Here is a 16305-nt window from a genome sequence, read left to right on the forward strand (position 1 = left end):
TATTTCACAATTTTATCTAAATACAGTGCTTGTGACTTGGCAAAAAGTAGCCTACTGAGAGCACTGTCTTCTTCAATGGCCGGGTCATTCTTCTTCGGCTTTGGGGTTGGTCAAAAAAACATATTCCACCAACCCAGAAGAGATGACATTGTTTGGCTGGCGGGGAGAACACAGCACAGCAGGTAAATTGTGTGCACATTTAAAGGCCTACTGAAACCCACTACTACCGACCACGCAGTCTGATAGTTTATACATCAATGATGAAATCTTAACATTGCAACACATGCCAATACGGCCGGGTTAGCTTACTAAAGAGCAATTTTAAATTTTGCCCGAAATATCCTGCTGAAAACGTCTCGGTATGATGACGCCTGCGCGTGACGTCACGGATTGTAGAGGACATTTTGGGACAGCATGGTGGCCAGCTATTAAGTCGTCTGTTTTCATCGCAAAATTCCACAGTATTCTGGACATCTGTGTTGGTGAATCTTTTGCAATTTGTTCAATGAACAATGGAGACAGCAAAGAAAAAAGCTGTAGGTGGGAAGCGATGTATTGCGGCAGGTGTTGTGTCGGATAACGCACCCCCGCCGTAGAATGCACCCCCTGACTGTTGTGCCGGATAACACAGCCAGTGTTTCATTGTTTACATTCCCGGAAGATGACAGTCAAGCTTTACCATTGGCCTGTGGAGAACTGGGACAACAAAGACTCTTACCAGGAGGACTTTGAGCTGGATGCGCAGACGCGGTACAGTGAGTACACATGCAGCTGCGGCTTCCAAACATTTGATCGCTTGCCCGTACGTGCGTGCCGCTATGTGCATGCCACGTACGTAACTTTGGGGACTTTGGGGAAATATATGTGCTGTATGAACTTTGGGGAGGTGAACGGTACTTTGGGCTGTGGGATTGAGTGTGTTGTGCAGGTGTTTGAGTTGTATTGGCGGGTTATATGGACGGGAGGGGGGAGGTGTTTGTTATGCGGGATTAATTTGTGGCATATTAAATATAAGCCTGGTTATGTTGTGGCTAATAGAGTATATATATGTCTTGTGTTTATTTACTGTTTTAGTCATTTCCAGCTGAATATCAGGTCCCACCCGCCTCTCACAGCATCTTCCCTATCTGAATCGCTCCCACTGCCCTCTAGTCCTTCACTCTCACTTTCCTCATCCACGAATCTTTCATCCTCGCTCAAATTAATGGGGAAATCGTCGCTTTCTCGGTCCGAATCGCTCTCGCTGCTGGTGGCCATGATCGTAAACAATGTGCAGATGTGAGGAGCTTCACAACCTGTGACGTCACGCGCATATCGTCTGCTACTTCCGGTACAGGCAAGGCTTTTTTTATCAGCGACCAAAAGTTGCGAACTTTATCATCGATGTTCTCTACTAAATCCTTTCAGCAAAAATATGGCAATATCACGAAATGATCAAGTATGACACATAGAATGGACCTGATATCCCCGTTTAAATAGGAAAATCGCATTTCAGTAGGCCTTTAAGTATTTTCAGTGGATAATAAGAGGAAATGGCATTACTGGTGTTCCTAATATAATGCCCTTGACGTCAGGGAAGGCATGCAAGGGGATGAGAGTCAAGTGTGGGTGCGTGTGAATGTTCTGCCGCTCTTCTCCGTCACACCGGAAAAATCCATAAATTAGCCGCAACATTTTATTAAGTACATGGTTCAAAGCGTTGGAAAAAAGTAGCGGATTATACATGGAGACCGGGAAACGCTGTTTTTGTAATCATGGAAATGTGGTGCTGCTAAATATACAAACTACAATCATTTTCTAGCTTTATTGGGTATTTTTGTGTACTCCTACAACTTTTTGAAACATAAGAGTAAACGCACAATGAAGACAAACATGCACATTTTTGGAGAGAAGGTTCTAACACTAACAACACTTTTTAAAGTGCAAGAAACCATAGCTGCACTTGGTTACCTAAACTTAAGTTGGAATTGAGTAGTACCACAGAACACAGAACCACCGAATTTCTCTTAGCCAATCAGAGGTTAATGGTGATGATAACAATAAGTAAATAAATACAAAAAATAGGAATATGATGTGTGTCAGAATCGCTCCATTTTCATTAAAAGGTTTATAGTAAAGATGAATGCCATTCAATGCCAATCACAAACGCCAGTCTCCTCTGGCTAATGTTGTATTTTTATTTTTAGTATGTAGTATGTCCATACACAATGTAAAGCCACTCCCCTAAGCTAATAATAATCACTGTTACTCCCTCCAAGGTCTTAATCAAGGCTCAAGTTGTTCGTTTTTCTCACACAGACATTTATTTCAGCAATGCCTTCTTCTCGTTAACGATGACAAAATAATGCCGTCAGAACTAATAAATAAGAAAAACAGAACTTACAATTAGTCTGACATCAAATAAAAGAAAACACATTGATTTCACATACATTATCAGAAAGAATCATACCTCATTGGCCCCACAAACTCAGAGGGAATAAAGTTTATTTTGAAGCGGAGACTCTATTAACCTCTTGCATCAAATGCTTGCTGTCTCATGCTGCTTCCCTTATTGGGTCACATATTAATTGTCCCCCCCAACGATGTGACCAAACCGGAACAAAAAATATGTTCCTCTCCAATTTACATGGGTTTTGTAACAAAAATAAAGTTAACATATACTTGCATGAAATTACCAAAGAAAATAATTTTTTCATCACATTATATGTAAATATGAACTTATATTTATACATTGTATTTATTTATTCTAACCAACAATGAAATGATATAACATATATACAATGTGCTTCTGTCAGCAGCTACAATCACCTTGATTTTGTCAGATAAACTGCATTTCTTAGTATATTAAAGGGGTCAGTTTATGACTTTTAAAACACTTCCTTATGGTCCACATACAATGTAATGGTGTTTTTTTAGTAAACATTTTGCATAGATTGTTTTACAGTCTACAAGCTGCTTTCCGACTGTCTTCTCCCTGTCAGCAACGTTGTAGTTTCTAGCACTTCCATTTGGAGTCTACTGACAGATATAAGTTAAAACTATACACTACTTTGCATTAGAAATGGCAACAGCGGAACATGCATGTGCATGTAAGACCCAGTCTGCCCCACAACAAGAAGACAGCGAAAAATAAGACATTTACAGACTACAGCGTTGGACTGCACTGGCGGAATCGCGCAAAGCTCTTTGGGTAAACCTCGACCATATATGTAGATATTTGCTGACGTCACACTTGGGAAAAACGTCACAAATTGGGCAAATTCCAAACGGCTCGTTTGGAGTAAGTAAGAAAGACGGCAAGATTGTTTTATAAATATCTCCGCAATGCCATTACGGTTTGATTTCAAATTTTCAGAAGTTATGCAAATCCCAAATTCTCAACAACAGGTACCAACAAAGTTGGTTTTGCATAATAGGTTGCCTTTTTAATTATCAGGTTGGAGGACAAGGTTAAACATGTTACACACCGAGGGCAAGCCAGGATCAGGCATGCAAATAACTAAACTAATCATTAAGTCAGCTTTAACCAACACCAAAAAGTAAGTGCTTAGTAAATTTTAAAAAAGAGTACTGGTATAAAGAACAGCGTTACAGCAGAAAGTAAGCAGGTAATAACAGGAAATGTACACATAGATTAATAAGAGTCTAAAGAGAGGATAATATAACAACTGTTGGGGTGTTAGCATTGTCACAGTCAGTACACGACACGTAAGAGGGTGGATCGATCTATAAATTGGTGGTGTCAATATCAAGGCTAGTATCAGTATAGGGTCGATACGAGACTTACTTGGTCAGTATTTTTATTTACTCAAAATCTTTTCTGTTGCTTTTGTTAATATTTATAAATTCAGGAAATAATTCTCAAGACCAAAAGAAGTACCGGTAGTAGTAAGTAGGGCTGGACGATATGGGCGAAAAAGTATATCTCGATATATTTTTACTTAAACTCGATCTTCGATATATCTCGATATATTTTCTGGTGAAACAATACATATAAAGATATTAATATTTGAGCGAAATTCACTGAAATTGAACTGAAGGACAACTGTGCTGTAAACAGTCAGTGGCACTTTTATTAACCCACTTAGTCAAGATGGGTATTAACAGCACAGAAAATAAACAGTTTAAGTAGAACAGAATTACAAAACATAAATAAAATAGAAAAACAGAGTGTATACATAAAATAGAAAAATATTATTTCTACATAAAATAAATAACATGTGCAAATAATACAAAATGTATCAAACTCAAATAAAAAATACATTTGCAAGCAGGCACTTTTTAATTCCCAATTGACGATGTAATGGAGGTTGGATTGTGGCTTAAATTTTCACATTTGTCATAATAAGAGGCAACTTTTGACTGCAAAAATCATAAAGAGTACAAACAATGTTTATTCTATTAGCTAACTTCCTTTATCTGAATAGCCATTTGTGATTCATAACATGAAATAACAAATATCTTGCAGTCATGTTGTTTGTTTCAAAATGATTTAACTATTCAATGTCAAAATATAAACAGTGGAAATAATGAACAAAATGTCAGCTACTGTCTTGTTCTAAAACACCAATGAAAATAAAATGTGGCATTTAGACAGGCTATACTATAGCAAAAGTCATCACATGTCCACAATCATGTGTGTTCTTAAATGTGTATTCCAAGTCTTCCATGTCGAGAGTTTTGATTTGGGCTTACGTGGTAAACAACTAAAACATTTGTCTAAATGTGGCCAAGTAGACGCATTGTGAGTTTCCTGGACGTCATCTACATCGCTAAAAGAAAAATCTAAGGAAGAGAATTCCTCTGCCATCTTCACTAGTTTTTTAAATATATAAATTGCCCGCTTGAATATTCCCTCTTCTCTTCATAGACTCGCTCGTCGTTATTTGTAATGTACGCGTCTGTTGCGATTTCCCTTCCTGGTTTGATGACCCGCCCTATCTTGCCTGTGATTGGCCTGTCCGTAATGTTTTGCCCTAATCTTAACCAATCGTGACTCATCATAGTAAACCAACCAACTAATCACGGATTTTCTTATACGTAAACTAACCAATTGATGTTTATATATTTGTCCCCTACCCGTGAAGTTTTAATGTGAAATATATTATATCGATATTAAGATATTTTCTTATATCATATCTTGTTTAAAAATATATCGATATATCATAAAAACTTGGTACATCGCCCAGCCCTAGTAGTAGTTTTTGCTTTTATTTAGTTATTATGTACTATTGACGTTGTTTTGTTTAAACAATTGTATGTAATAACAAATAATAAGTAACTATTTTTAATATTGTGTTGATATTGTTAAACTGTCAATAGCACTCACCATAAATACAAGGAAAAATCTACAGTTAATACATGTAATTGGTATTGGTATCGGCCAATATTCTTCATGGATGCTCGGTATCGGAATCGGCAGCATAAAACCCTCATCGGAACATTCCTAAAAAATTATGTAGTAAATAACCAATACAAGAAAGGCACAGTATATTGTATTATAAATAAATACAATATTTACAATATTTATTTGGAAAAAAGTATTTGAAATAAAAAAGTTACAAGAGTGAAGCTAGTGGCTAGTGTGGGGCCTGCTTAAACAAATAAAAGCACAAGGGCATGTGATATTGCCACAGTAACAGCATCTTGTGAACACACGCTAATAACTTTGAACAAAGCAGCCTTTAATTAAATTCATCAGAGCTGCTGGACAGAATGAAAGCCCTCAGCTCCCGTTAACTAAGCAAGATTAATGTCTAACACTTGTTCTCCTTGCCCACCAGACGCACACGCACGTACAAATAGGGTCAATGGCTGACAGGGTCACAAGACTTCAGATCAACATGGACAGCATAGCTACAGAAGCAGAAGTAAAATACTGACAGCATTCCAGGATTTATATTTGTGGCTAGAATGCATAAAAAAGAAATTCCTGAAGTAAATGAAAAGCTTTCTTTAAACGTGTGGGTTTGGGATCAATTGATGTATAACATACCGAATCCACAAATAAAGGTTGGGGTAAAGTCCCGGTTTCATATTGGTTATAATGGACAGCCTGACGACGGGCCGTCAGAATGTTAAGGGGTTAAATATAATTTTGTGCAAATGACTTGAAATGGGTAAAACATACCAGCTTGAATGACACATTTATACACCTCACTGTTACTTCCATTTCCAGGGAAATTATATTTTGTGACTCTTCAACTTAACTCTATGACAGGCTGTCAAACCTGCCATACCAGCATAACATGAATCCTTCCACTCAGTGTGTGTGTTCATTAACAGTGGTGTTCATTTCTGAAGAGCCGATGTAAACTGTAGCATTTGAGCCAGGAGAGTATTTCGACTTTAAGGGTGAATCACAAAAACTAATCCTGACACAGCTTGCCAGGGTAGTAAATTATTTCATTAAGCAAGATCATTTTAAAGTTCCACAGGGTGACATCTTACGAAGCAGATGTCTCGGGAGCGTCCTCCAAGCTAATATTGACACAGCAGTCGGTTGGTGCAGTATTACATGCACTGTGCTGCTTTCATAAGTGATAGAGAATGCTGCCAAAGAAGGATGGTTGACATTGTATGACTTTAGAAATTGTCTCAAACAACCCTGGTACAGGATTGGTAATTGTAATGGTTTAGTTAATTTCCAACATCCATCCATCCATCCATTTTCTACCACTTTATTAAGGAACATAATACGGTTAAACCTGGACCATTAAAAATGCACAAAATATGCAAGTAGCAAATCTGATTAATCCACCTCCTTCTCCTTGTTTTAATTACTGATACAGGCGGTGTATGATGTTTGGGGTTAAATAGTTACAAACCACTCCCATAAATTACTAATATGTATTTTGGATCTAAGCAGTTTGTTCATACTGTAAATATGAGACTTGCTCAGGAACTACATTGTGGGAGGACCAGGCTCTTGTTCACTGACCTTACACCCTTCATCGTGTCTCCCAAGCGCAAGTCAAACCTCCACGATGGCAGTGAATTGAGGAAAAGGAAAGACGCTATCATGGAAGTGAAACCAGACTTTGCAAAAAATGTCTTAGAAACAGGAGAAACGTAGATCAACAACTGGCTACATGCCCAGTCCAAGCTCGCTTGACTGCCGTCCCCATTTTTGAGGATATTTGGGCCGATTCTATTTTTCAATTATTTTTTTGTTCAATCTTCTAATCCGGGGATGTTGATTTGTTTTTTAAAAATGTCACGGCGCAATGAAAAATTAGCCGCGGGCCGTAAATGTTTACATTTAAAGTGAAGATGGGAGTGCAGGTGCTTTACATCTCTATAGCGTTCTCTCAAACCAGAGCAATAACTACCCGTTGCTTCATGAAAAAACAAGGTAACTATTATTAAAGGGGAACATTATCACCAGACCTATGTAAGCGTCAATATATACCTTGATGTTGCAGAAAAAAGACCATATATTTTTTAACCGATTTCCGAACTCTAAATGGGTGAATTTTGGCGAATTAAACGGCTTTCTATTATTTGCTCTCGGAGCAATGACGTCACATCGGGAAGCAATCCGCCATTTTCTCAAACACATTACAAACACAGAGTCAAATCAGCTCTGTTATTTTCTGTTTTTTCGACTGTTTTCCGTACCTTGGAGACATCATGCCTCGTCGGTGTGTTGTTGGAGGGTGTAACAACACTAACAGGGACGGATTCAAGTTGCACCAGTGGCCCAAAGATGCGAAAGTGGCAAGAAATTGGACGTTTGTTCCGCACACTTTACCGACGAAAGCTATGCTACGACAGAGATGGCAAGAATGTGTGGATATCCTGCGACACTCAAAGCAGATGCATTTCCAACTGGACTGGACAGATCAGCTTTCAGGAAAAGAGAGCGGATGAGGGTATGTCTACAGAATATATTAATTGATGAAAACTGGGCTGTCTGCACTCTCAAAGTGCATGTTGTTGCCAAATGTATTTCATATGCTGTAAACCTAGTTCATAGTTGTTAGTTTCCTTTAATGCCAAACAAACACACACCAATCGTTGGTTAGAAGGCGATCGCCGAATTCGTCCTCGCTTTCTCCCGTGTCGCTGGCTGTCGTGTCGTTTTCGTCGGTTTCGCTTGCATACGGTTCAAACCGATATGGCTCAATAGCTTCAGTTTCTTCTTCAATTTCGTTTTCGCTACCTGCCTCCACACTACAACCATTCGTTTCAATACATGCGTAATCTGTTGAATCGCTTAAGCCGCTGAAATCCGAGTCTGAATCCGAGCTAATGTCGCTATACCTTGCTGTTCTATGCGCCATGTTTGTTTGTATTGGCATCACTGTGTGACGTCACAGGAAAATGGACGGGTGTATATAACGATGGTTAAAATCAGGCACTTTGAAGCTTTTTTAAGGGATATTGCGTGATGGGTAAAATTTTGAAAAAAACTTTGAAAAATAAAATAAGCCACTGGGAACTGATTTTTAATGGTTTTAACCCTTCTGAAATTGTGATAATGTTCCCCTTTAACTTAAGCCTGGGCGATAAATCAATTTTTGCTGCGGACAATAAAAAAAATCTACGATTTTCTCCTCTTGTTCCGACATTCTTTTGCCCCCAAAAGCTTCCGTAGCTTCTAACCTTCCCCTTACTTCCTTAGCGTAGAGTCACACGCCAGACGTTGGTTCTAAAGAAAAGAGTAGTGTTGTCAGTGGTAAAGATTTTCAGCAACAGTTTGTTTAAAAGAGAAAGCAGCACAACAAACTTATTCCAGCATTTGATATGAAAACGATAAGCCGAGTGCGGAAAATGCAACTCTTTATGAGGTGAACAAGACCGTAACAACCAACAACAAACTCCGACTAAAAATCAGCTTACTGTGGTGAGATCATTTACTCAAGGTACCATGTAAGATAAAAAAGAAGCACAGTGGAAAACAATAACTAAAACGGTCGCTCTGCACAAAGCTAAAGATGTGGTGCCCATGATACAGTGGAAAAGCCTGCGTTTATTTACTTACTAAAACTATAGAGTTATCACAATTTACAAAAGTATTTTATTCAACACAAAAGACTTAAGTTCGTACTTTGTCGATCTCAAGTTGGAGCTTATTTATTTGCATGCAATGATATGCTACATTTTTGTTCACAGAAGAATTAAGACGGAAGTTTTGCCTTCCATAGAAAGCTCTATATTGGATCCTTTTAATAAATTAGGACAATGCATATTGATCCACATTAGAGCAAAAGCATCACAGTAAATATGCCAGAATTAGCTACAAAAGCTAATATTAATCTGTTTCGTTTGTTTATCCATCCATCCCATCCGTTTTCTACCCCTTGTCCCTCTCGGGGACTTGGGGGTGCTCTCCTATCTAAACTGCATTCGGGCGAAAGGCGGGGTACATCCTGGGCAAGTCACCACCTCATCGCAAGGCCAACACAGATAAACAGACAACATTCACACACTAGGGCCAATTTAGTGTTGCCAATCAACCTATCCCAGCTGCATGTCTTTGGAGGTGGGAGGAAGCCGGAGTACCCGGAGGTAACCCACGTAGTCCGGGGGAGAACATGCAAACTCCACACAGAGAGACCCCGAGCCCAGGGATCGAACCCAGGACCTTCTTATTGTGAGGTACACGCACTAATCACTGGTCCACCGTGCTGTGGACACCCACAATAAGTTGAAAAACTTATTGGGGTGTTACCATTTAGTGGTCAATTGTACGGAATATGTACTGTACTGTGCAATCTACTAATAAAACTCTCAATTGATTGATTGAGGAATCTACTAATAAAAGTCTCAATCAATCAACTGATTGATTGATTGAAACTTTTATTAGTAGATAGCACAGTACAGTACATATTCCGTACAATTGACCACTAAATGGTAACACCCCAATAAGTTTTTCAACTTGTTTAAGTCGGGGTCCACGTAAATCAATTCATGGCATTCAATCTGTTGTTTCGCCTGTTTATTTTTTTATTTTTTGGGGGGGGGGGTGTCAACAAAATTAATTTAATATCTGTTCTAAAAAATAACCAACTATATACAAAAATATTTTGTTAAGAGTAAGAGTATGTGTCATTTTAAACTACTGCACTAGTTTTTGACCATATAAAAGCGAAAATTGTTTTGAATCATCTGTCATTTGTAGTCATTGGTTTCTTCAAAAATAATATCGTAAATCGATTTTCTTTTGTGAACAAATCGGATGTTTTATTTCTATACCATATCGCCCAGGCCTAGATTAACTTCATATAAACCACCAGATATGCACCCTGGAATAATAATCCTCCATTAATGAACAACACTGTCATATCGCATATAAATCATAGTTCAGTTTTGATGTACATCACGCTAACATTTTAAAGCAAATACATTGCTGTTTTAATTTATGTTTTAAACGCAAATTGTCGATTTAAACGCATGAATTAGCAAAGACGGCAGAACTTGTGTATGGAACAGAAACAGAAACAGAAGCGCCCTTTTTCGCTGGTATTACGGTAACAACTACCTACTAATACACCTACTAGTACTAGCGATGTATTACGGTAACACCTACAACTAGTACCAGCCGGCATTTTACAACCGCTTTCAATGTAACAAAAAAAAATGACTGTTATTTTACATTGTGAATAAATAGCTAAACTTAACTGTCACATCTAAGTTTGCCAGGAATAGTTTCACAAGAAAATACGACTTACCGCTTCCGCCTCAAAGTGTCTCGTGAGCGCCGAGTTTTCCCCCCCACGACAGCAAACTTTTCTCTCGTGGCGTCGTCGACTTGTAAATGTTTTGTGGTGTGTTATTGTTCAACCCGGCGGCGTGTGTGTCAGAGTGTGTGTGTGTGTCTCTTCCTCCTGCTGGAACTGCTCCGTCTGTTACCAACACACTGGGCGGCACTCTGGTAGGCAAATGTGTGACGTCACTCAGGTGACTTCCGCATGAACACGCCCACCCAGCAAACAAAAACGCCTATTGGTCCTGAATGCTAAGGTGGGCGATACTGAGTTTTTTGGCGATCAATTCGATACCGACTAAATACAGGACCAGTGTTCTTAATACCGAAACGAAAACAAATCAACAAAGTTCACCTCAGGTTACATTTGTGCCCCTGAGAAGGATTAAAGTTAAAGTATCAATGATTGTCACACACACACACTAGGTGTGGTGAAATGTGTCCTCTGCATTTGACCCATCCCCTTGTTCCACCCCCTGGGAGGTGAGGGGAGCAGTGGGCAGCAGCAAATCATTTTTGGTGATTTAACCCCGAATTCCAACCTTTGATGCTGAGTGCCAAGCAGGGAGGTAATGGGTCAAAAAATTTTTATAGTCTTTGGTATGACTCGGTCGGGGTTTGAACTCACAACCTACCGATTTAAGGGCGGACCACTAGGCCACTGAGTGGGTCAAAAAGTGTTTCTTGATCTTTGAAATTATTTGTATAATTTTCAAATCAAATTTGATTTATTTATTTGATGCATGTTTGGTACTACAATGAATTCATGGCAAATAAATTGTATTTATTTTCCATGAACAATTTTTAAAAATGATGAAAACACAAATAAAACCTCTAAAGGCCTTAGTGGCCACATGCGTGGACAGCACCTTTTAGCTCTTATTTCCAAAATTATGTACACAACTGAATTGGGGTCTGATGCTGACGAGTATACGGACACTGTGACCTCATACATTCAGTTCAATGAGGCGCGCATCATTCCAACGCGCACCAGGGCTTGTTATAACAACGACAAGCCCTGGTTCACACCCAAACTCCGACAGCTGCGTGGAGAAGCGGGGACCGGAGTACCTACAGAGAATCGCAGTACCACTTCAACAGGGAAGTGGAGAAAGCTAAATCTGTGTACTCTAACCGCCTACAGGAACAGTTCCGCTCCAATGATTCTGCGGCCGTTTGGAGAGGGCTAAGGGCCCTTACGAACTATAAGCCCAAAACCCCCCAGGCCCTGAATGACCGGCCTCTCGCTCAGGGCCTCAACACACATTACAGTCGTCATGAACGGCCTCCAGCTCATCAAAGCTCTGCTCCCCCCACCATCACCCTCCCCACCAACGCCAGCACTTAATTAAAGGAGAAAAAGGACTCAAAGGACCCCAAGGACATCACAGGACTCCAAGAACATCATAGGACTGTAAAGGCCCTCTCCATCCAAGAGGAAGATGTACGCCGGCAGTTCTTGAAGCTGAATACGCGGAAGGCCTCCGGGCCGAATGGTGTCTCCCCCTCCACTCTCAGACACTGTGCGGACCAGCTGGCTCCTGTCTTCACTGACATTTTTAACATCTCTCTGGAGCTATGCCGCGTGCCGTCCTGCTTTAAGACCTCCACCATTGTCCCTGTCCCCAAGAAAGCACAGATCACAGGACTCAATGACTACAGGCCGGTTGCATTGACGTCTGTGGTCATGAAGTCCTTTGAGCGCTTGGTCCTGCCCCACCTCAAAGGCATCACAGCCCCCCTCCTGGACCCACTGCAGTTCGCCTACAGAGCCAACAGGTCTGTGGATGATGCAGTGAACCTGGCCCTCCACTTCATCCTGGAGCATCTGGACTCCCCAGGAACCTACGCTAGGATCCTGTTTGTGGACTTCAGCTCTGCCTTCAACACCATCCTCCCTGGACTGCTACGAGACAAGCTCTACCAGCTCAGCGTGCCCGACTCCCTCTGCAGTTGGATCAATGACTTCCTGACAGACCGAAGACAGCACGTGCGGCTGGGGAAGATTGTCTCGGACAGTCGAACCACGAACACTGGTACTCCTCTGGGCTGTGTACTCTCCCCCTGGCTCTTCTCCCTGTATACAAACTGCTGCACCTCCAGTCACCAGTCCGTAAAGCTGCTCAAGTTTGCGGATGACACTACCCTCATCGGGCTCATCTCGGATGGCGACGAGTCCGCCTACAGGAGAGAGGTGGACCGACTGGCGTCCTGGTGGAGCCTCAACAACCTGGAGCTGAATGCCCAGAAAACAGTGGACATTATCATGGACTTTAGGAAAGTCACAGCCCCACCATCCCCCCTCACCATGATTGACTCTCCCACCCCCGTCTCCAGTGTGGACTCCTTCCGTTTTTTGGGCACCACCATCACCCAAGACCTCAAGTGGGAGCCGACCATCAGCTCCCTCATCAAGAAGGCCCAGCAGAGGATGTACTTCCTGCGGCAGCTGAGGAAACTTAAGGTGCCGACCGAGATGCTGGTGCAGTTTTACTCCATCACCGTGTGGTTCCCCGGCGCCACAGTCCGGGACAAGCATAGACTGCAGCTCATCGTACGTGCTGCTGAGAAGGTGATTGGCTGCAAGCTCCCATCCCTCAAGGACTTGTTCTCCTCCAGGACCAGGAGGCGTGTGGGTCGGATCACAGCTGACTCTTCTCACCCTGGACACAAACTATTCTCCCCTCTCCCCACAGGCAGGAGACTACGGTCCATCCAGACCCACACCTCCCGCCACCTGAACAGTTTTTTCCCCTCGGCCATCAGGCACATGAACAATAACTCCTAACAGTAGCTCCTTTGAATTCCTTCTAAGTCTATAACAAGATCTGATAGCTCAGTTACAGCTCTTGTTATTACCAAATCTGTGTTATATGTGTTTTATGTTGCACGATTGCACCAAGAAAAATTCCTAGTTTGTGAACCCGTTCTCAAACAATGGCAATAAAATGATTCTGATTCTGATATGGACACTTATACTGCTATCTGGTGGTGTCAGAAGAGTATAACATACAATGGAATTTGGAAAAAAAAAGTGTAAAAATAAAAATGTGCATGTCACTACACATGAAGTACACGTTTGTGTACTTATGGACTAAGTACATCATATTAAAAAATGATTTTTATTTTTTATTTTAATTAGGGTCCAATAAGCCCAAATAGCGAAGATAAATAAAAAAAAAAGCACGTAAACAAACAGCTTGGGCCTTAAGAGGTTTTAATAAAACCTCATAATCCAACTCCAGGGTTAGAACCCAGCACCACTGCCTTTGCTGTGCGCTACAGGCAAAAGCAGGGAAAAGTGACTTCCATTATATTTTTCATGATGGAGCAGGATGCAGCTAGAAAACGTTTTGTGGCAAAATTTCATACGCCCTGCCAGAAATAATGCAAATACATAATATTTTCCAGACACCAATAAAAATAATAAACAAAAAACTTATTATATTGAAAATATTAGTTTTTCATGCAGAAAGCAATGCAAAATTGATAAATGAACATTTCCACTTTTACTGAAGATTCTTGGCATTTTTTTTTAATTGAAAATTGATACCACTGTATTATTGTTTAAGCAAAATAAAGTCGATAGTGCACAAAAACTACTTTTATGCAGTGACCGTATGATGTAGCCATTTTTTCTTATACTTTCTGATCTCTCTCTCTATGTCCACTACTTGCTGTACATATCCTACCAAGTCAGTCCTACACTGTTTCAATATCCATTTCTCTGATGATGCAATTGTTGATGTTGATTGTTGATGACTGAAGTGTTGATACCAACCAAACCTAACACCCCCCCGCCCCCCATATCCCACACCCCGGATTGTAAATAATGTAAATAATTCAATGCATATACTCTGATGATTATCTTGTGTGATGACTGTATTATGATGTTAGTATATATTTGATAGTATATATCTGTATCATGTATCAATTTAAGTGGACCCCGACTTAAACATGTTGAAAAACTTATTTGGGTGTTACCATTTAGTGGTCAATTGTACGGAATATGTACTTCACTGTGCAATCTACTAATAAAAGTTTCAATCAATCAATCAAAAACCGACAACATGGATAACGTACCAACGCTCTGAGCACAGAAATGATCTGAAACCAAAAACGGAATAAAAATTTAAAAAATGCAATGAGAGAATGAGGCAATCACAAAAATGATGCATGCCGAAAAACAAATGCAAAAGAAAAATGCTCCAAATGCCTAAAACACACTCCCAGCATCACCTGCATGAGAGAGATGCTGTGAGTTCACAAAGAAAAACAGAAGTTTCTGAGGCCACTCGAGGAGACGGAGCCCTCTTCAAAGACATAGCAAAATACCCAGAAAAATGTAAAAATATTAAATATCATCACATTGTTATCGATTTGATACTGATACTGTCCTTGTTTTCTATATGTAGACGCCCAAAAATGTAAATTATTTTCTTTGCACCTGTGGCCAGTGGAGTCACTGTGCTTTGATGGAGTCAGCGAATCAACAATGAAAATTACACAATCTGTCTAATCATCCCAGCAGGCATAAGACTTCGATACGTTGATTATACTGACGTTGAAACAACGTTGTAAAATAGTTATAATGTTATAACGTTGTAAAATAGTTATAATGGTGAATTGAGACAACGTCGATGTCCAACAATGGATCCACGTTTTAGGTTGGGAAAATGACCAAATTTCAATGGTCAAATCAACATCACAACCTGACATTAAATAAACGTTCACTGACTTCCTGTTCCACTCAGGATTGAATTCAAGGTCTCCCTGCTAACCCACCAGTGCCTCCATGGAAATGCCCCCCTCTACCTCAAAGAACTACTCACCCCCAAATCCTCCACACGACACCTCTGCTCCGGACAGGCTAACCTCCTCCAACCTCCGAGGACAAAGCTACGAACAACGGGAGACCGGGCTTTCTGCTCCGCCGCTCCCAGTCTGTGGAACGCTCTCCCTGACCACCTGAGGGCACCACAGACTGTGGATGCTTTTAAAAATGGCTTAAAAGCCCTTCTTTTTAAAAAAGTCTTTTTTTAGATGTGCATACTAGATCGTAGCTATTTGGCTGTTCTAGTTTTGATTTTTATTTATTTATTTATTATCTTTTTTATTTATTTTATTTTATTATTATTTTTTAATACACTGTAGCACTTTGAGATTGTTTACTCAATATAAAGTGCTTTTTACAAATAAAATCTATTATTATTATTATTATTACGTTGTCAAAAAGCATGTTGTATTTGTGTTGTAAAATATTGGTTGGGAAATGACCAAAATTCAATGGTCAAGTCAACATCAGAACCCAACATTGATTAAATGTCGTCAAAAAGCAATGTTTCAACGTTAGGTTTGAATGGCTCAACGTCAGGACCTAATTCAACAAGTTGTCAACATTGTTTTAATGTTTTGTGTCTGCGGTATCCTCCATGAACAAGGAAGTGGCCAGATGACTCAGAAACAAATTCTATTGTGCTCAGGTCATAATTTAGAGGTGTCAAAGTCGTTTTCACTGAGGGCCACATCGCAGTTATGTTTGGCCCCAGAGGGCCGCATCTAATTGCGAATACTATTATTACACAATTTTTTAA

General features: G+C 40.2%; 1 protein-coding gene across 1 annotated transcript in view; it reads right to left on the reverse strand.

Annotated features, from left to right (window-relative positions):
* prkcdb (protein kinase C, delta b) overlaps window positions 1–10875 on the reverse strand; it is a 46291-nt gene extending 35416 nt beyond the window's left edge. Inside the window, exon 1 of the mRNA XM_061923804.2 lies at window positions 10677–10875. The gene's annotated coding sequence lies outside the window, so the exon portion shown is untranslated. The remainder of the gene's footprint in view (window positions 1–10676) is intronic.
* Window positions 10876–16305: the final 5430 nt, after the last annotated feature.

Source organism: Nerophis lumbriciformis, linkage group LG28 (genome assembly GCF_033978685.3).
Source record: "Nerophis lumbriciformis linkage group LG28, RoL_Nlum_v2.1, whole genome shotgun sequence".
In the NCBI taxonomy this organism is placed as follows: domain Eukaryota; kingdom Metazoa; phylum Chordata; class Actinopteri; order Syngnathiformes; family Syngnathidae; genus Nerophis; species Nerophis lumbriciformis.